The sequence below is a fragment of the Dendropsophus ebraccatus genome, chromosome 1, assembly GCF_027789765.1.
Source record: "Dendropsophus ebraccatus isolate aDenEbr1 chromosome 1, aDenEbr1.pat, whole genome shotgun sequence".
NCBI classification, from domain to species: domain Eukaryota; kingdom Metazoa; phylum Chordata; class Amphibia; order Anura; family Hylidae; genus Dendropsophus; species Dendropsophus ebraccatus.
In genome coordinates, this window is record NC_091454.1 from 95,723,247 (window position 1) to 95,746,365 (window position 23,119).

A 23,119-nucleotide genomic window follows, 5' to 3' on the forward strand; every position below is an offset into this window, starting at 1 on the left:
CTCTGAGACAACAGGGGGGAGGAAAGGTTTTTGAACAGGAGAAGTGGAAGATTGGAAGAGGTCAGAGTTAGCTTTCGCCCTCTTTCTGTCACGTAGTCTGTGGTCAATAGAAATGGCCAAAGCCATGGTCTCTTTAAGGGTTGGTGGATCTGGGTGACCTACCCAGGCATCCTTAATGCCCTCTGCCAATCCTTGCTTAAAGAAAGCCTTTAAAGCCGGTTCACACCAAGTAGTCATCACACAACATTTTCTAAATTCAGAACAATATTCCTCTGCTGGTCGCTTACCCTGACGGAGAGAGAGTAGCTTATTCTCTGCCAATGCCTTATGATCTGGTTGAGCATATATAGTACCCAGGGACAAAAAGAATTTCTCCAGGCTACTCCATTCCTCTGCCTCAGAAGGGATTTTAAGAGCCCAAGCCTGAGGATCTCCCTGAAGTAGTGAGACCACAATACCAATCTTCTCCTGCTCAGAAGGAAAGTGATTGATCCGAAAAAACAACATGCAAGCACCCCTAAAGGACTCAAACTTTTCTATATCACCAGAAAATCTATCAGGGAGCAACATGACCGGTTTTCTAGGATTTTCCACCACTGGGGGCGCTACCACAGCATTATTCTGGTTGGCAGACAAAATTTGAAGCTGTTTAGCAAGATCATCAACCAGGCAAGACAACGCCTTAATCTTAGCCACCAGGTTTAAATCCATTAACTGAGTTATCTGGTTGGCCAGTTTGACCACAAGGCCTGACACCCCCTCCACCCAGGTAGCAAGATCTTCCACAGTAGCCATGGCACCAGAGGGGGCAGTATATATATTGGGCCGGATATTCTGTCAGGAACCGGATAGCTGGACAATACAAGACAGTGAGCCCTAAGTTCAGCCCCGCCCACTGTCCTCTACCTACTTGCCACAATCCGCCCTAAGATGGCGGCGAGCAACTGGGCGGCGGTCCCTACACTGGCTAGGTGGGACACAAAGACAAGACAGACAAACGAACACAATAGAGAGGAGTCAACAAGCCAAGTCAGTAACACACGGGCAGCGAGGTACAAAATCGAAAGACAAGCGGGAAGTCAGTAACAAGCAGAAGGTCAGAAAATGCAGCAACAACAGAGGAAGGAAAGGGCAGGGAAGGCAGAACCAGGATCAGGGGAGCTGGGACTAGAATAATCTAAAAAGCAAGGTCAATAAACAGGCAGTATGGTCAGGGGCAGGCAGCTAGCAGGGATAGTCAGAATACAAGGCAAAGTAGTCAGAATAAACAGAGCTAAACAGAGGCAGAAGCAGGCTGAGACAAGCTCAATATCCGGCAGTGAGAGGCAGGCTGGCAGACACTATATAGGAGACCAGAGGTCCAGTGCAGAAGCTGATTGGACCAGACCCCTGATCTCCTCAGAACACCTGGGGCAAGAGCAACCTGACTGGCAGGGAGAACAGTCTATCAGACTAGCTAACCAGCATCAGAGTTAACTCCGGAGTGGCCAGGAGTATCTCAGGCAAAGCGGGTGTGGCTGAAGAAACACAGAAGGAAATAGAGCAGTGTTCAGACAGGGTTCAGGACACTGCACAAACATACAAAAACAATGAATATCAGCGTCATCTCAGGCGCGCAGCACGAGCCAAGGGGCGCACGGAGTTCGGCACAGGCACATTCATGACACCTAATGCACGATTCGTATCTTCCTCAGGCGGCGCTGTATGTATACCTAATGAGGGCTCTTTTTATATGGTAAGATCTGTCATGGCACAAGCGCATAGGTCATGCGGAAATCACGTCCGACCCCCTACGGCAGCTAGCTGAGGCGCATAACCCGGAAGATAATCCTTCGGTCATGCGCACATTGTGCAAAGCGCCAAGAGAGAGAGATGGTCACACTCGCACCACCCACATGCTCACTCCGAAAAGGGGGATGAAAACAGGGCTTGGATTTTATCACAGAACAAAGGTCCGTTCAATATTCAAAAGCTATGGAATGGATATCTATCTATATATCATTATAGGGAAAAAGCCCTGACTTATTTAGATTATAAAAAAAGTGCATTATATAAGATAAGCTGACTAAAGTGACATTGCCCTAATTTCAGTGCCTAAGTAACAGTGCAACAATATATGATAACATTTCATAAAAGTAGGGCAATGTATGAACAACATATAATAATACATTTTGTGAAGTTTTAAAAAGTTAAATTAAATTACATAAAGTGCTAAAGTGCCATATAATTAGTGCAAGTGAATACTATAATCAATATTATAAAAAACGCATAAGAAAGATTTACCGATGTTGCTTTGTCCCCCACGAGCACCAGCAACGTTTTCAGCAACGGCCGTGATTACTACTGAACTTACATTGTGCTGCAGCTGAGGGAATCCCAGCTGGAGTGTATACACATAATGGGACATTTATCATTTGCACCTTTTTTTGTGAATATTTTTATCACTGTGCACTGGCTTATATGTTTGCAGCCTAGTCAAGTATTTATGAATATTCGCATGTTGGTTCATAAATCACCTGCCATAGCTTCCCTGGCACTGCGCATTTTACAGCAGGTACTCATGAATTGACCTTAGTTAGGAAAGTTCCGCTACCCTGGGACTGGAGTACAGATGCGAATAAATATGCGAATATTCCAAAATGCGCACACGATAAATCACAGCTAAGAAAATTCTTAAGAATAACCACGCCCACACAAGTCAAGAAGGAAAAAAAGCAGGCGCAAGCTGTTATATTCACACATACACCGAGCAACACTGTTTAGTAAATCTGACGAAGGTCTGTGCACATCACACATACACCAAAAAATGATAAGGAGAACAAGGTACACTGCTTGATACATGTCCCCCATAGTATACGCTACGGCCAGGATCGCTAGCGGCGCTGCAAAAAAATGAAATGCCAGTTCACACAATGGAGCAAGCAATTTTTTTTACCATCCTTTTTGAATAAGATATATATATATATATATATATGTATATGTCCTCTCTACCCAGATATGACCTACTCCTTCATAACAGAGTTGTGGCAGATGTGATGGATATATTTTCAGACAGGTCCTGATAGATCTCATTAGTTTATAATGGAGTCTGAATGGTTTACTGCAAGGTTCTAGTATTTTTGACAGCAAGATTTGCAGACTACCATATTCTTGGCTTCATAAATCCTGGTATCATTAAAAATGCTATTAACAGAGCTGGGTAGTTCAAATAAGGCAAATACAAACACTGGAGTAGGTACATTGAACATGCACATATAAGGGAAAAGCTTTTTGTTGTGCCTGTTTTCTTCTGCATTAAAAAAAATGGATATTGCAATGGGTGAAAAAGTTGAAAATTGCCCCCATAATGGTACATGGAAGACTCACATAGCCTGTAAGATAACAGCAAAGTTCAGGTTTTATTACAACATCTGATACAGAAAAGGCAAGGTTTTGACTGTCTGAGGTCTTTATTAAGCAGCAAACGCTTGACAAAGACCTTTGATGGTCGAAACATTGCCTTCTCTGTATCAGATGTAATAGAACTTTGCTGTTATCTTAGATGTTGTGGGAGTCTTCCACCTTTACAATATATTACATGTCACTGTTTAAAATGGGGTCCTAGCTGTGTTTCTTAAATGGCATACAGAATGTTAAGATGCCTTATGTCGCATATCAAGAAGCTGTTTACATGTAAATACAACTATGCAGCCATAAGGTTTATTACAAACCTAGGACTAATCAAAAATATAGGGGCTGATTTATTAATAGTTTTCCATTATCAAATTAACTTTTCTTTACCGTAAATTTTTTCTCAGTTTCTTGTTTCACCTAATTTACTAATATTGTGCTCCACAAAAACCTCTAAAAACCAACACACTTGCCATTTTGTGCTTGAAAACCAAAAGTGGGTGTGTCATGGGCATGTCCCTTTACTAGCCAAAACCGACATATTTATTAAATAAATCCTCTTTTTTGACAGTTTTTTCCATTCTAGAAATCAGCCATCTCTAGTTTGGCGGGAAAGTCAGGTTTTATTTTGTCATGTAGAAAAACCATCGGATTTACTAAGGGCATGAGACATCAATAAATCTGCCGGTTTGGGAAACTAAAACCCTGAGGTGTAGGGTTGTTGAACATATTTATTATAGTGCTTGAAAAAGAACTATATTGTAATCCGTATTCTTTTTCTTCTTCTGCTTCTTCCTCCAGCTATTGCCATTAATACAGCTCCAACCGCTTTGCGCACGGACTTAGTTAAAACTGCGTTTCGAAACCCTTCGGCAGTGACAGGTGTGCTATATATTTTTGGTTTTGATCGGATTTGTTGTTTTTAAGAAATTTATGTTTAAAAAACCCTAATTTCCCATAGGAAATAATGACCACACTGTATAGCACTAACAGCCAATCACAGCACATATCAAATATAGCAGCCAATAGAAATTATAAGTTCTTGTCAGTCAATGACTGACAACATCCACACAGTCACATGTCCACTATTAGCCAATAGAAGATGTAAAAGAAGGAAGGTCCTTGATGATTTTGTCTCACTGACATGAGTAAGATTGTCATGGTAACCAAGCAATGTTCTTTACCATTATTAATAGCAGAGGTCAGTCAGTGATGTAGTAGAACTGTACCAGTGATGTAGCAGAGCCGATACCTGCATGACACAGCAGAGCTGAGCCAGTGATGTAGCAGAGCCTATACCCGCATGACACAGCATAGCTGAGCTAGTGATGTTGCAGAGTCGATACCTACATGATGTAGCAGAGGTCAGTCAATGTTGTAGCAGGGCCAATAACAGCATGACACAGCAGAGCTAAGCCAGTCAAGTAGCAAAGCCAATAGCTGTATGACACAGCAGAACTGAGCCAGTCATGTAGCTGATCCTATACCCACATGACATGGGGCATATGATGTTTCTAAAATATCTTATGTCATAGGTTTATTTTAATATTATAACAAAAGGAAATCTGAAGTTTTTCAAGGATATTAAATGTAAAATGCCCCCATTATGTACTAAATCATATCATACAGATACCTGCCTTGTTTGAGAATCATGCTGGGATATACATCTGGGCTCAGTTTTAGCCAGCAGCAGCTTGAGATATGAAATTAGCATACTGTTTCTTGGGGAATGCCCTTGAATGGGTTTTAGTAGCTGTCTTGTACTAGACGTGAGCAGCATTGGTAAGGACTTGGAAAGATAATGTGTCTCAAGCACTGTATATAAATTCTAGGTGAATGTTTCTACTTTTAAAGCTCAGAGAAGCTCTACAGAAATGTCAGTATCATTGTTCAGTGATTAATGAACATCAAGTACTGGTCTGAGGTTTGCACCTCGGGATCAGACTGGTTCACTTTGCTACATATTTACAAAGATCGCTCCTTAGTAACAGGTAAAAGCATATCCCTACACTTGAAGTAGCTAATGATTAAATTGTCCTTGATACAGAAAAGATATTATGGGTTTATTAGATATCAAACTTTATTACAATGATACTATAATCGAGGGGGGGGGGAATACAGCCTGTTTTATGGAAATGATGAGAAAGTTATTATCATGAAGATTAATCCACAAAGTAATATAGTATACTAGTTCACTTGTATTATATACCGCAGGTATTGTAATTTATAGAGGTTATGTATAACATTGTAATAAGTTATTGAAATACTGTCACAACTTGTGGCAAACCAAAGAACTAAACAAAAAACAATCAGATTGTTAAAATTCTAAGGAATCAGTATTAGCTTTTTTACATATAAATTTGATGCACTCTTATGTGCATGCTTGAATACTTACAGTTATTTTCTTTTACTCTCTATTAAAGCTTGAAATTGTGTTTGTGTGTCTGTAATATATTTGCTTTCGTGTATCTGTTTATGGTAATCAAGCAAGTCATAGAAAGCTAGAAAGTGACAGCATGTTAATGATGGTGCAGTTACCGAATGTAACTGAATGTAAATGTTCAATCTTCACAGGGAATATATGTAAGTGTAGATGTTTTAGAAAAAAACTGCTACCAGTATGCCAGTATTGAGTAAGAAATTTGAAAAAGAATAACAATTTTAACCCTTAGAGGACCGGGCCAATTTCAATTGTAGCGTTTAAAAGGCCATAGCACTTTCATTTTATCACCTAGAAGCCCACATGGGCCCTTATTTTTTGTGCCACTAATTGTACTTTGCAATGGCGGGCTGAATTTGTTAATAAAGCACACTGCAAAAGCAGGAAAAAATTCAATGTGTGGTGAAATTGAAAAAAAACAAAACACTTTTTTTTTTATTTGGAGGGTTTTTGTTTTTACGCCATTTGCCCTGGGGTAAAACGGTCTTGTTATGTACAGTATGTTCCTTAACTCATTACGATAACAACAATATGTAACATGTATAACTTTTATTTTATTTGATGGCTTTTAAAAATTTCAAACCATTGTTAACAAATATATGTGTCGTGATCGCGCCTGAAAAGGCATCAGTGCCACCCTCTGTTGCGAAGATTCGACCTCTGCGCCAAAGGCTGCACTTTTGGCATTAAGTCCGTGCCTGGTTTTCTTCTGTTCTTTTCTTATGTCTTCTGTGATCCGGTCCATGTTTTCTGAGTTCTCCCTGCACTTTCCTTCTTGTGGTCTATTCACTAATTGTGTCTGCTGAGTTGTGATTGACAGGTCTCCTCACTTCTGGCTTTTTGTGATTCTCTTGTGTGTTCTTCTGCTCAGCCTATCAGCTTGGAGTCCGGGACTTCTGTTCCCTTATAGCTTGGTCTCTCCCTTCACTCTGGGCTCTTGATAGCCTTGTCCAGCTAGTCTGTACTGCTAGATCCAGCCTTTGCTATACTGCCTGTTTCCCTGGTTTCCTGATCCCTTTGCTTGTTTATTGCCTTTCTTTGTCCTTTGGTTCAGTGTTCTCCCTTAGTCCTCAGTGTTCCTTGCGCTGTCCCCAGTTCATCTTGCTGCATTCTCTGGCTTTGGCTTCACCGTTACCTTGTTGTATCTCTGGCTTTGGCTCTACCATTACCTTGCTGCATCTCTGGCTTTTGTCCTCCATTAGTTTGGTCCCCTGTTCCTTGCTGCCTTCTTGGTCCTGTCCTTCTGTGTGACTTTGCTTGGTCTACTGTCATTGTACCTTGTTCCTGTACTGTGTCTTGTCTGTGTTTGCACTTACTGCAGTGTAGGTAATGCCGCCCAGTTGTGAACGGTCATTTAGGACCTGCACTGCAAGTAGGTAGGGACAGCATGGGGGGTGTTAGCTATAAGGCCCACTTGTCCTGTGTCTTTGTTCCCAGGGGCCCTGACAATATGTTCCTTAAAATCGCTCTATTCCCATGCTTATAGCGCTTTTATCCTTTAATCAATGGGGCTGTGTGAGGTGTAATTTTTTGCTCCATGACCTGAACTTTGTATTGGTATCTTGATTGCGCATTTGCGACTTTTTGATCGCTTTTTATTACAATTTTTCTGGATTTGATGGGACTAAAAATGCACAATTTTGCACTTTGGGATTTTTTGGCGCTTACGCCGTTTACCGTGCGAGATCAGGAATATAATAAATTAATATTTTGGGTGATTACGCACGCGGCGATACTAAACACGTTTATTTATTTATTTTTATTTATAACATGGGAAAAGGAGGTGATTCAAACTTTTATTAGGGGATAGTTATACTGCATAGATCCATGAGATCGGCACTCGATTGCTTTCGGCTGCTGCAGGCAAAAACAACCGAGTGCTGAGTCGGGATCATCGGCATTTTGGCGCAGAGGTACCAGACACGGGGATCGTGTCGCGCGGGGCGCGATCCCCCCACTAGACACCAGGGATAAGGCTGCATTTAGTAATCAGATGCAGCTATCAACTTTGACAGCTGCATCTGAATATGTAATTAGCGGACACGCTACATGCGGCGTGCGGCCCACTTTGAACACCCCTAGGCGGCCCAGGACATACAGGTACACCCTGGGTCGTCTAGGGGTTAAATAGATACACTGTATACACACAAAGCACAATAGTTGTAGTTAAAGCAGCACTGCAGGGAGAGCAGTGGTAGTGCCAATGAAAAATTTAAGTAAATTTTTAGTTTTTTAGTGATATAAATGCTGTGAAAAAGCAGTACGTAGAGACTTTGTGTCACTTTTGCACTTAGTATGTTTAATGGGAAATTGTGTGCCAGTAATTTTAAAAAGCAGTGTGTTTGTAAAGCGGTTGTGTCACAAAAACCCCCCCCAAAACTTTTGACAAGTTAGAGACATGTCAAACGTTTTGATCGGTCATAGTCTGAATGCTCACACCTCAAGTGGAATAACAATTCAGGAGATGTCAGATTCTGCACAGTCCTCTCACGAGGAGACGGTCGCATGATGGAAGTTTATGGGGCATGTCTCTTCACATAGACACAGAGCAGGGAGAGAACCGTATGGTAGTACTGTTGTCTGGTACACTGGTGCCCCCTGTTTAGCAGAGACTCAATTCTCAAGTCTCCCATTTATTTTAATGGGGTTCATTACTTAAGTTAAGCACTTGAATGCTCGACTTGAGTAACAAGCACTTATTCATGGTGAAATGAGCTGCAACAAAAGTTGCGGCTCAGGCAGAACAAGAATTGAGAATCCTTAAGCGTAAAGAATGATGCATTTATTATGATTTTTACCTCCTTCCACTTTATTGTATGTTGCCTCTAACTAAAGCTAGATTCACATACAAAATTTTAAACCTTATTTTGGTGTCATTTTTGTCAGAATTGTTACCAAAACCTGAAGTGGATCTAAAACACAGAAAAAGATGCACATCTTTCCCTTATAGTTTTTTTATGTGTGTCATTTCCGCTACCATTTTTTTTTTTTTTTTAAATCAAGATCAAAGAAAAGCCCAAAGTAAGGCTCAGAATACTGTGAGTAAATTCAGCCTTTACACTGGCATTAGAGATTACAGTAAATTTTCAAGGATCATAGTAAAAATTGTGATCTGTTATAATGTGCTTAAATTACCCCTGACCAACAAGGTGGTAATGAGAAAAAATGCTGTAATGAGAAAACTGATTCACTTTGCCTGCCAGTGGTCTTTGTTGTATGGCTCAAAAACCGAAATCAATATTATTATAATTTTTTTTTTATTAAAGTAATATATGTACATTCCAGTAGTATAAGTAAACTGCAGGTTGATAATAAATATATAGATACTGTGACTCACACTGTCATATCTCCAGCTCTCACTGTGATACAGACACTGTTGCTGGCACTGCTATGGGAGCCAACATTGCTACAGTTACTCCATGATGGGAGCATTATGACTGCCACTATTATGTAGACAAAATGGGGTACAGTTCAAGCCCCATCCCCAATTACCCTGTTTACTAAGAGGCACCCAACTCTTGGTAAATCCTGTGGGACCTGCACAGAAATCTACACCTGCTCCTAAACAAGTATAGATTTCCTCCTCCTTACGCCTTTTTCTAGACACGAGAGGAGGCTGAGCCTCCTTCCCACCTTGCCTCACTTTTCTAAGAGGTACACCAGGGGTACATCTTTGATAAATGTGCCCCTATGTGGCTTAGTGTATTTCCTGAATGCTTGGATGTGCAGTTGTTTAAACATCCGTATGTTGCCATATTTTGGGACCTCTTTACAGAACAACTATGATACACACACAGCAAAGTGTTTTGAGACTGTGTGTTCCCAAAATATATTTTTACTACAGGGAGACAGGAAAGTGAGTCAATTTCTGTTCTGATATGAGATATAGATGAATGTAGGGAAAGGCACTTATCTTGACACAATTCAGGACCTCACTGTCATCTCACTGGGAACATTGAAAGCAATCAGAAGATGCAATTTAAAGAGAAGATTTTCTGGTGGAGCAAAGTATCCACTCCGGTTAGCATGCAGTATTCCAAACACAGTGTTGGAAAAATTATGAGCTCTTCTATGTATTTAACCCCTTAACGACCGCGGGCGTAAGTGTACGCCCCCAAAACCCGTGCCTTAACGCAAATGGGCGTACATTTACGCCCGCGGTATAATGTATAGCAGGCCATCCCTGCTTGTCGGCACGGGGGGTGATTAACCCCTCCCGTGCTGACGATCGCCGCTATTGGCTGATCAATTCAGATCAGCATATGGCGGCGATCTGCAGCTTTCCGGGTCATCGGTGACCCGATGGCCCGGAAAGCAATGGCGGTCGGTGCTGTCCGAGGACGACACCGACCGCCATTACTGTTAAAAGTAACGGTGGCCACGGTGCCACGTCCCGATCGCCGGGACCGGCCGGCCAGGCGGGGCCGGCCAATCACGGCGATATAAGTACCCCATGAAAGGGTTAAATACCTGCTGTGGACACCTCAGCTAGGTAGCTGAGGTGTCCAGAGCAGGTATTGACCCATACTCACCGGATCCAGCGTCCCGATCGCGTCTTCCGGGTTCCGAACGCGTCTTCCGGGTTCCGAAAGAGTCCTCGTCTTCGTCTTCGTCTTTTTCCGGCGGTCCCCATCGGTAATCATCGGCTCCAGCGTCGTCAAACTTCGGCTTTTTCCGGAATTGGCGTTCTACTGCCCCCTAGCGGCTGATAAGTGTATATAATACACATATCAGTAGCTATAGGGTTGAAGAAAGATTTTTTTTTTTTTCCCAATTTTTTTTTTCTATTTTCCGCACCCTATCGCCGCTGAGTGCTGATCAGCATCGCACGTAAGTGCGCCGCTGATCAGCAACTCCTCCTTTTTGACGTAGAGTGTTTTTTTCCTATATCCTACAGCCACGGTCTGCTTATAAGTGCCGCACATAAGTGCGGCATTTATCAGCAACTCCTTTCTTGGCGTAGTTTTTTTTTTTTTATACTTAAAGGACAACTCCGGCGGGACCCCCCAAAAAAAAAAAAACACAGACACACACAGACACCATACTCACCATCCCTCCGGTGACGATCGCCACTCCATTCGCCCGCCGTCCGCCTCACCGTCACCTGCGTCCGCCGTCCAGCGATGTCTCCTTCTTCCGGGTCCATGAGAGAGAAAAGGCTGCCAGCGCGCTTGCGCACCGGCAGCCTTTTCATTGGCTGGAGCGCATCACATGGCTTCCAGCAAGCTCAGCCAATCAGGGCTGAGCAAGCTGGAAGCCATGTGATGCGCTCCAGCCAATGAAAAGGCTGCTGGTGCGCATGTGCACCAGCAGCCTTTTCTCTCCCATTCACTCTCAATGAAGACGCCGAGGAGGAAGAAGACCCGGACCGCCCCCAGCTCTGACATCACCCGACACCAGAGAAGAGGACCGTGACGACCGTAATAGGTAATGTATATATTCTTTAACTTCCGGGGTGGGGGGTCGGGGGTCGGAAAGTGGGGGAAGGGGGCCAGACCGGGTATTTAACCACATTACAAAGTTATATAACTTTGTAATGTGTGTTAAATAAGCCAAAAAAAAATTTCGCCGGAGTTGTCCTTTAATGTTAAAAAAACATGTAAAAAACACCATTACACTACACGGAATAAAGTTTTACACTACACCACTACATACCCCATATACCAATCCCCGTATAAAGATGGCCCCCAGGGTGTTTTCGGTGTCGGACGCAAACGTTATTATTGCCTCCGACACCGAAACAGCCAGTGAGGATGAATTGGGGGTCCTTCGTTCCTCCATTCATCCTCATCCTCATCATCCAATGACGTATCTGGGGGTAGCGTAGCGTACGCTGCCCCCCAGACACATGTTTTCCGCCAGTACCGTCCCAATAAGAGATGACGGTATGGCGTGAAATTCTACAAACTCTGTGAGAGTACCTCAGGGTACACTTACAGATTTAGGGTACGTGCACACTGCGGAATGGAGAAGGATAACCCTTTGTGCATTCCGCAACTGGCACCCACCGGCAGACTGATGCGGGCGCGCGTCTCCACCCGTGTCATAGACTCCATGTTATGCTTGGGCGGATTCGATCGTCCGTCCAAAGAATGAACACATTTGACGGAGAGCAGAATCTGCCCGTGCATAGAATGGAGTCTATGACACGGACGGAGACGCGCGCCTGCATCAGTCTGCCGGTTGGTGCCAGCTGCGGAATGCACAAAGGGTTATCCTTCGCCATTCCGCAGTGTGCACGTGCACTTAGAGTGTATGAAGGAAGGGACACCCGAATCCAGCCCCCAGATGCCCCCTCCCCCCCAATCCTCCGAGTTAGTGGGAAGATCGTTCGGGAACTGATCTTCCCACTGCTGGATAAAGGTTACCACCTGTACGGGGATAACTTTTATACCAGCACCCCCTCTTCTGGTCCCTCGCTGCCCTGTAGCTTGCGGCACTATCCGAACATATCAGAAGTAGTAATAGCGCCCTAATATTTTGCAGCCATGGAGTGGACCCAGCGCTACTGGATATGTGGGACCCCGTATCGCACCAGGAAAACATTTTCCAGGTGACGTCCCCCACACTGGAGAAAGGGAGACCCCAGAAGAAGTGCAGAGTGTGGTGTAACAGGGGGATCAGGAAGGACAACATTTTCCAGTGTGACGCCTGTCCTGATCACCCTGGCCTCTGCATACTGGATTGCTTCAAGGCGCACCACACGTCACTGGGGTTCTACATTATCTAAATTCTGTCCCTTATTCCTATTTCAGGGGTCACGTTGATCCAGGGATTATTCTGATTGCCATTATGGAGTCGGGAAGGAATTTTTTCCCTGTGATGAGGCTACTGTCGTCTGCCTTACGAGGGTTTTTTGCCTTCCTCTGGATCAACACAGGTTGAATTTGATGGACACCTGTCATTTTCAACCTTATAAACTAATAATTGGCCTAATACCCCCAAATAAATTAGAATGGTCCCTTTTTCCCCAGCTAAATAGGTATGGCCGCCATTCCCATTAGAGGATGCCATGATGCAATTACAAAGCCTCTGTGCGGCCAGGACAGCAGAAACCCCCAACAAGTGACCCCATTCTGGAAACTACACCCCATAAGGAATCTAACAAGGGGGGCAGCGGGGATATGGACCCCTGGTGATGGCCACATTTGGGACGTGAAAATGAAAAAAATTGTATTTTTTATTTTCACGGCACATGTTCTACATATGTGCCTGTTACCAGTGGGGTCCATATGCTCACTGAACCCCTTGTTAGATTCCTTATGGGGTGTAGTTTCCAGAATGGGGTCACTTGTGGGGGGTTTCTACTGTCCTGGCAGCACAGGAGCTTTGTAATTGCGACATGGCCTCCATCCTCCATTCCAGCCTCTAAATGGCACTCTGTCCCTTTGGTGGCTTGCCCTGTGCCCATATGGCACATTATGTCCACATGTGGGGTATTTTCGTACTCAGGGGAAATTACCCTACACGCTTTGCATTTATTTTCTTTTTTAACCCCTTGTGGAAATGGAAAAAAATCAAGGCTAGACCAACATTTTGTGTAATTTGTTTTAAATTTTTACTCTAAATCATTAATCTTGTCTTGATTTTTTCATTTTCACAAGGGGCTAAAAAATTTAAAAAAAAGCAAAATTTGTAGAGCAATTTCCCCTGAGTACGGAAATACCCCACATGTGGACATAAAGCGCCATGCGGGTGCAGGGTAAGCCTCCAAAGGGAAGGAGCGCCATTTGGTTTTTTGAGGCTGGATTTGGCTGGAATGAATTTCGAGGGGCCATGTTGCATTTAAAAGGCCCCTGTGTTGCCAAGACAGTTGAAACCCCCCACAAGTGACCCCATTATGGAAACTACACCCCTCAAGGAATGTAACAAGGGGTGTAGTGAGCATATGGACCCCACTGGTGACGGGCACAAATATGGAACAATGTGGCGTGAAAATGAAATATTACATTTTTTACACTATAATGTTGGTCTAGCCTTGAATTTATCATTTCACAAGGGGTTAAAAGAGAAAAAAACACACAAAATGTTTAGAGCAATTTCCCCCGAGTCCGTAAATACCCCACATGTGGACATAAAGCGCCATGTGGGTGCAGGGCAAGCCTCTCAAGGGAAGGAGCGCCATTTGGATTTTGGAGGTTGGATTTGGCTAGAATGGATGATGAACGCCATGTCGCATTTACAGAGCCCTTGTGCTGCCAGGACAGTGGAAACCCAACACAAGTGATCCCATTCTGGAAACTACACACCGTAAGAAATCTAACAATGGGTGAAATGAGGATATGGACCCCTTGATGACGGGCACATTTGTGCCGTGAAAGTGAAAAAATGAAATTTTTCACTTTCATGTCACATTGTTCCACATTTGTGCCCGTCATCAGTGGGGTCCATATGCTCACTGCACCCCTTGTTAGATTCCTTGAGGGGTGTAGTTTCCAGAATGGGGTCACTTGTGGGGGGTTTCCAGTGTTTTGGCAGCACGAGGGCTCTGTAAATGCGACATGGCCCTTGAAATCCATTCCAGTGAAATCCAGCTTCCAAAAGCCAATTGGCGCTCCTTCCCTTTGGAGGCTCGTCCTGCGCCCGCTTCGCACTTTATGTCCACATGTGGGGTATTTCCGTACTCGGGAGAAACTGCGCTACATGTTTTGTGTTTATTTTTTCCTTTTATCCCTTTGTGAAAATGAAAAACGTTTTAGTGTAAAAAATACTTTTGTCTTTTTTCACGCCATATTGTTGGGAAAATCTGTGAAGCACCTGTGGGGTCCAGATGCTCACCGCAACCCTTGTTACATTCCTTGAGGGGTGTAGTTTTCTGAATGGTGTCCCTTTAGTGGTGTTTTTTAGGTTTTGGCACCCCAGAGCCTCTGCCAAGCTGAAATGATACAGTCAGAAATGACCAAATATAACGGAGCCATTGAAATGCACTAGGCGCTCCCTTATATCTGAGGCTTGTGGTTGCGTCAAATAGCGCAATAGGGTCACATATGGGGTATTTCTATAAACTGAAGAAACGGGGCAATAAATATTGGGGTGCATTTCTCTGGTAATAAGTTTATAATTATGAAAAATATTGGATTGCAATAAAATCTCTGCACAGAAAATTAAAATTTTCAAATTTCTTACACACTTAGCTTTTATTTCTGTGACTCCAAGGGTTAAAAAACTTTCTGGATCTGCTTTTGCAGAGTTTCGGGGGTGCAGTTTCCGAAATGGGGTGCTTTGTGGGGCTTTCTAACATACAGGCCCCTCAAATACACTTTAAACCTGAACAGGTCCCTAAAAATATCTGATTTTGAAATTTTACTGAAAATTTGGAAATTTGCTGCTAATGTTTTACGCTTACTATTGTCTAAAAAAAAATTAAATATAGTTTAATAAATGCTGCCAACACAAAGTAGACATGTTGCTAATGCTATTTAATATATAATTTATGTGGCATAACCATTTTCTGTATAAGCAGAAAAGGTTTAAAGTTGGAAAAATGCATTTTTTTTCAATTTTTCACGTTATTTTGGTTTTTTTCATAAAGATTCGTTATAAGTATCGACTCCAATTTACAAGAAATGTGAAGTACAATATGTCACGAGAAAACAATCTCAGAATCAGCCGGATAGGTAAAAGCATCCCGAAGTTATTAATGAATAAAGTGACACAGGTCATATTCATAAAATTTGCTCCGGTCCTTAAGGTCATTTTAGGCCCGGTCCTTAAGGGGTTAATACATTACATACTATAGACTCAATTTTCTAAAGGTAAACATTTTGGATGTTCTTTGGTAGACAACTTTCACACCATGTGTTATTTTTTTTCATATGCTTATTCATTCTAATTTTTCCATGAATGAGATATAGCATGATATATGGAGTATTTTATTCACAATTACATGCCTCTTCTTTGTTATACAATTAGGATTTGGCTGTGTACAATGGAAGTGGCCTTTCATGTCCAACTTTTTTTTTGTTAATACTTTTGTCCATAAATAACATTTTAACCCCTAGACGACCCAGGACGTAGGGTTACGTCATGGAAGTCTCTCACCAGACAACCGTGGACGTAACTGTACGTCCTGGGTGGTTCTCCCGCTAGGAACGGAGCGCGCTTCATAGGAGGTGGGGGCCGGCTGCAGTGAGCAGCCAGGACCTCACCGGTAATGACACGCTGCAGCGATCATGCTGCCGCATGCCATTAACCCCTTAAACGCCTGCACAGTCAGGCTCAATGAGCAGATCGCCGATAACACTGATCAATGCTATGCCAATGGCATAGCAATCATCAGTGTAGAAATCAAACTAATGAATGTAAAAGTACCCCAAATGGACTTCAAATGTGTAAAAAAAAAAAAAAGTTCAAAACACTATTACACTACCCCAAAACCCCTCCCCCAATAAAAGTTGAAATAACCCCCCTATCCCATTATATAAATAAAGCATATAAAAATAAAAAAATAAACATATAATATACCGTAGCGTGCGTAATTGTCCGATCTATTAAAATATAACAAGCGTCATTGTGATCGTGATCGGAACGAAGAGGGAAAAAAGTGTGCGGATTACCGATTTTATGTTACATTATATATTTTAAAAAATCAATAAAAAGTGATTAAAACGTCCAATCTTCACAAATATGGTATTAATAAAAACTAGAGATCATGGTGGAAAAAATGACACCCCATACAGCCCCGTAGGTGAAAAAATAAAACTGTTATAAGTGTCACAATAGGCCCATTTTATTAATATTTAATTGCCAAAAAAAAAGGATTTCATAAAAAAATATATATATAACATTAGAGAATCTGTGTAACCTGCATATGGTTGTGTTTGGACTGACCTATAGAGTAATAATATCATGTTGCTTTTACCATATAGTGCATTATGTAGACACAGGAACCCCCCAAACGTTACCATATTGCATTCTTTTTTACGATTTCACCAATTTATATTTTCATAAATAATATATTTGGAATTCCATCATACATGTTATGGTAAAATGAATGACGCCATTACAAAGTACAACTACTCCTGTAAAAAACAAGCACTTACATGGCTTGTAGATAGAAAACTGAAAGTGCTGGAGCTGTTAGAAGGGGAGGAGGGAAAAACAAAAACACTAAGATCAAAATTTGCGCGGTCCACTGGGTCATTTTGGGCCTGGTCCTTAAAGGGTTAACATAGCTGTAGATGGTATAAAAATTAAAAAAAATAAGACATACTCACCACAGTTGGTCCCCCACTCCAACACGCCTGGTCTACTCTTGCTCCACTCCTTCCTTGATCCTATGTCATGTGTCTCAATAAAACCTTCCAGCTCAGCCAAAGACAGGACAAGGACAAGACACTGAGACAGGACAAGTGATTGGCTGAGAGGGTAATTCCTGGTGAAACAATACGTCACAGGAACAAGGAAAAGATTGGAAACCTGGAGCATCGCAGCATAGCTGACCAGGGATGGTGAATATGACCTCTTTTTTATACCATACCACCCTCCCATACGTAAAAACAAATATATATGTATATATATATATATATATATATATATATATATATATATATATATATATATAAAGAAAATAACAATTGAAGACAGTGTCTCTTAGAGTATCGAAAAAGTTTCTTCTTTTATTTAGCCATATGCGTACAAAAAATCAAACAACGTTTCGGCCCTTTAAAAAAGCATACTGAGCCTTTCTCAAGTATATGCATATACTTGAGAAAGGCTCAGTATGCTTTTTTAAAGGGCCGAAACGTTGTTTGATTTTTTGTACGCATATGGCTAAATAAAAGAAGAAACTTTTTCGATACTCTAAGAGACGCTGTCTTCAATTGTTATTTTCTTTGTGGATGAAGTACTGGGTACGAGCCAACCTGGTGGAGGACTGTGCGTCTGTACGGGAATACCGCTGTTTTCACTTGGGATAAACTATATATATATATATATATATATATATATATATATATATATATATTTCTTTTTTTTCCCCTGGGCAACCCCTTTATTTATGTAAATGTATCTGTTATGTAATGAAGTTTAGTTGTTGAATGTAGTTTTCTTTCTTGTTGAGGGATAGTGGAAAAAATGTAATTTATTTTTCACTTTTTTATATTAAACTTTTCAGCATGCTATAAAAATGATATAGTGTTATAACTTGGGTTGTTACAGATGGAGTGATACCAAACATGTATACTTTTTTTTATTGGCTTATGTAACAGTATATTTTGTAAAGGGAATACATTACATTTTATTATTTGGAGGGGTATTTTTTGAATTATGTTTTATTGCACATTTTCCCCACTAGTGTATATTAACTAGTGATCTTCTGATCACTGATACAATACACTGCACTACTACTGTAATGCACTGTATTGTATATATCCGCTGCCAGGCAATCTACAAAACCATACCTTTAACATGGCTGTGTAGAGGCATATCTATGGCAGAACCAGGGACCTTAAGAAGGCCCCTGATTGCACTACAGACCACACTGCTGGACTTCTGATCCATTAAGTACACCACCAAAACCATTAAATGCTGTTGTCATAATTTGACAGCGGCATGTAAAAGGGTTAAACCACCCGAAGCCCAGGATCCTACCTTCTGAGTAATTACAGCGGGAGATCAGCTGTCATACTGACAGCTTATCCCCCACGATACTGGTGCAGGAGCGTGCCATAAAAAGGAGATGGGGTCAAAATAAGGCCCATTAGTGACTGCTGTAAAATGCCATATTGGTGGTCACTAAGGGGTTAAATAAGCAGTCTGTGTATACTATACTGTGTATATCAGTCCTCCTTTGGATGTAAAATCTATCTTGACTGTAACACCTTTGGCATCTTGCCCACTCTCGGAATACTGCTCCATCACCAGGCTGTGATGCATGACTCTGATTATCTCTGTTTAGTATGTCTTTTTTATGGCACAAGCTGGGTAGAGTAGAGAATAAGTCAGCACTCACCAATACATTGCCTTTCTTTCTTTACTTAATTCCATAATACGGTGCACAAAGGAGGAGAGGAGTGACAGCTATAAGCTGTGTGGGCAGTGACAGCTGTTTTGAGGGCAAATCTTAGCTTCCTCCTGCCTTTTTTATTTTATAAAACCTGGCCATCGCTACAACCTGATCATCAAGGTATGCCAATCTAAACTTTAACATTTAATGTGTTGCATACTAAGATGCAGTAAATTTTATGACTTGTATATGACTTGTTTAGTAACATAAGGTGTGTCAATATCAAGTTAGCTGCATCATGGTATGTAATGCATTAAATGTCACTATTAAATGGCTCTTCCTGTTCTGTAAAGATCACTTTTAGCCACTTTAATTATCATAATAAGCTGAACACAGATAGCACAAGATCCCTCATTGACAATAGGTAATGGATGCATCTCGACTCCCTCTCTGCAAAGGAAACTCTGCAGTAGTCACAGAGCATGCACACAGCAGTCTCCAAGAGAAGTCAATAAATCATTTTCTACCTGAGATATCTTATGTCCAGATGCCTTCTGTAAATCAAATCATTGGAACTGCCTCCCCCAGCCATCAGATGGCTGCCCCATAATCATCTAAAAGAAATCAAATATGTTAAATTAGACAATAAAAGAGATTATAATAAACAATTGTTTCAGTAAATATAAACAAAGTAGTACATTCCCTTTAACACCAAACATTACTATTTTATTACATTTAAGCTGGGTTCACACTACGTATATTTCAGTCAGTATTGTGGTCCTCATATTGCAACCAAAACCAGGAGTGGATTAAAAACACAGAAAGGCTCTGTTCACACAATGTTGAAATTGAGTGGATGGCCGTCATATAACAGTAAATAACTGCCATTATTTCAATATAACAGCCGTTGTTTTAAAATAAAAGCAAATATTTGCCATTAAATGGCCATCCACTCAATTTCAACATTGTGTGAATAGATCCTTTCTGTGTTTTCAATCCACTCCTGGCTTTTGTTGCAATATGAGGACCACAATACTGACTGAAATATACGTAGTGTGAACCCAGCCTTAACTTTGAAAAAGTTTTATTTATTGCAATGGAAATTTTTCAGTAAATGAAATTGATAGACTGAGAACTATGGGAATTATTAACCACAATGGAAATCTGCAATGCGTTTCTCAAATAAAGAATTATAGAGACGTTAGCTACTGAAACAGTAAACTTCTATAGTTTTAAAGTTTATTGTTGTTACATAAATCATACATACTATTATTGAAGAGTGTCCACAATTTTCCACATTCTTTGTTTGCAGAATAGTTTTTAATGACAGGACACAGAGTTCATAATGATTTCCATACAAGTTATACATTTTCTGTTTTGCAACACAATGTCAATGGTAAGATTTAAAGAAAGAGAAAAAAGCTACAGATAATTGCACACTTATGTGACTATGTAATTGCTTTGAGATGGAATTTTCCTAGTCGCATCTCAATACAGACTAATGCAATCCACCACAGGTAGTAATTACCGAAAGTAATTGTAATGCAGAATGAGAGGTAAACGTTAATGAAATAGATTTCTAAGGATATAACATCAGAGGTGTTAGAATAGAAAGCATTTTGTGAACCATGGCTGTTTCTTTGGCAAAACCCAATCATAATCATTTAAAGGGTAGACTAGAAAGACAGAAGGAAATTGCTTGGAAAGAATGGGAATTGCAGTCAATTGTACTTGAGTGTATTGATATAATTTTAAGCCTGAACCATTTGATCCTGTGGAGGATATACACACTAACAAATGGAACTTTTTAAGGTTTATATCTATATGATCACTCTCTGTTGGTAAGAATTTCTTATATTTACCCTTAATGGGTGTTTGTGTCCATTAATCTCTATCACAGTCTCCTTAACTACACTAAGTTATAGGAAGTCACTGTACTCCAGAATGTAATAAACCTTAACGTCGGTTCAACCCACAAAATCATAAGGTTGTTAAATAACCGGCAAAGCTGTGCACAATAAAGGTCAGTCATCTGTGCATTATGCATATTTTGCAGACATTTTTCTCTTTATTTGTAAAATCTTTAAAACTTGGCCCCAATTTTTACCACACATATAAAAGTATAAACAAAAACACATGGGCATATCATTCCTTTGCTTAAAAAGCAATAATTTTATTAATTGAATTGAAAAAGTTACAATTGCATTATGATCATCATGCATATTCAAGGAAAGACCCAATACTTTACGAGGCACACACTGGGCAAAAAGAAAATATCAGTTGTACATTATCACTGTAATTTCCGAATAACTCCACTATTGTGATTACAAAACTTTGTACTTCAACATTACCTAGTATGACTGCACTGCAATGAGTAGAGATAATTCTCCGTACTACAAGGCATTGTATGTAATCAATAATAGAGGCAGAGTCTCTGCACAGTATTACTCATGGTAAATGCTGAGGCGGTGCCTGACTGCAATGCATGTTTCGCATGTAGACTTCTTTCTCAGGGGGAAATCTGAGGAAGTAATCTACAAGCTAAATATGTGCAGGGGTAGGGTACCATATCACCATTTCCCATGAATAAGACATTGCCTTGAACTGAAGGAGTTTCACCCAAACTAAATAGGTTTGCTCATCTATAATTAGAAGCCTTTCCTGTTAATTTCTTAAAGAAATGCTTCTCTTTTGTATCCAAGAGGGTCTATGTTATCCTCTGAATATTGTCAGCAGCCTCAAACCTTTCTATTCTTGAAAAATTCTTCAATCACCCCTATCAACTGCTGTTCCAGTACCTCCATTTTATCAATTACATTGTTGAAATGAACAGCATTCAATCACTGGCTTTTTCAGCCACATGGAGGAAGAGACCACCAGAGTCAATTATCAAATGCAGCAGATTAACCAGTTTTTTTTTTTCTCTCCTTTTTTAGTCACTTTTTGGAAAATTGTTAAAACTGTTAGGCTATGTTCACACAACGTTTTTTCAGCTCTGTTTAAAATAACGTCTAAGTTTAAAATAACAGACATCATTTAGCAGCTTGGCCTCCCCTTAGTGCAATGACTGGTGTTTGTACATTATACTAGTTTGGGGTTACTAATAGGACTTTGGATGTTGCTTAATTGAAAAGTCCATTGAATTTAATAGTAGAAACGGAGAAAGAACGGTGACAAAAGAAAAACTGCGTGTGAACAACTAATAAAAAATGTCCGCTGTTTGCAAAAGACGTCCGAAAATAATGATCATGTTCATTATTTTGACATCCACAGTAAAAAATGTCCGTTATGCAATGCATTGTGTGCATTGGACAGCCGTCTTCCCATTGACTTCAATGCATTGTCATTGCAGTCAGCTAAATCGGGCACCTTTTCTCAAATTTTTATGTTGTGTGAACATAGCCATAAAGTGTGAGTTATATAACTGATTTAAACTATAACTTCATTTTATCTATTGGTACTAGTCATTTTCTGCTATGATATATTATATAATACAGCAAAAAACACATGAAAGTCTAGGCATTAGCATGTAAATATCCTACTTGTGCACAAATTTCCTACTGCACAGCATTACAGCATTTCAGATAACCATATAAACCATATCTGCTAATGACTTTTTATACCAAATAGAAGCAGCAGAAGTGCACTGAATTAGAATCTCTTGAAACCATCATTTTAAGTTATTACTAAAGCAGAATTTGCAGCATTGTTAACGAAAAAGTTTGTCCAAATATATTTGTACAGCATAAAAAGACTTTGAACATGACTCATCCTAGTCTGCTTACCCTGCAAAGCTTAAATTTAACATCAGGCTAAAAAGCTAACTGTTACTGAAGCGTGTGTGCCATTATGGACATTTGGGGTCATATTAACATTCCATTACACATAATATTACCTCATAAAACCTAACATAAATGTGATCATTTGTTGCTTGAATAGACAAGAAATTTGAATTATTTACATAAATAATGTGATTGGTGATCTTCAGAGTGCCAAGCCGAAAATTAGCTTCACTTAAAGTTTAAAAGGAACAGAATCCTTAATGTTGTTAACTCATGCACTAAATGGTTTCGCTTAAATGTGCTGGAAAAAATAAAAACTGAAACATATATACATACAGTAGGCTACTCCAATCAATAATTTAATATTTTAATTATTTATAATGATGCATGCCCTATGTAAAATTATAGCAGAACACTCTGGCTATTATTTATATTTATTTTCTCCTTTGGTGGGACAGACTGTTTTAATGTTCTTGGTTTTAAGTGGTAATCTACTTTCCTGTGTGCCTAAATCTTTCTTGCAAGAATACAAAAAATGAAGCTGCATACTCACTAAAAGAT

The 23,119-nt window shown here is 40.5% G+C and overlaps 1 protein-coding gene across 2 annotated transcripts in view; it reads left to right on the forward strand.

Moving 5' to 3' along the window:
• SYT1 (synaptotagmin 1) overlaps window positions 1–23,119 on the forward strand; it is a 431,113-nt gene that overhangs the window by 230,074 nt on the left and 177,920 nt on the right. For both annotated transcript variants that reach the window (XM_069975616.1, XM_069975625.1), the window contains exon 6: window positions 4,192–4,272. The gene's annotated coding sequence lies outside the window, so the exon portion shown is untranslated. The remainder of the gene's footprint in view (window positions 1–4,191; window positions 4,273–23,119) is intronic.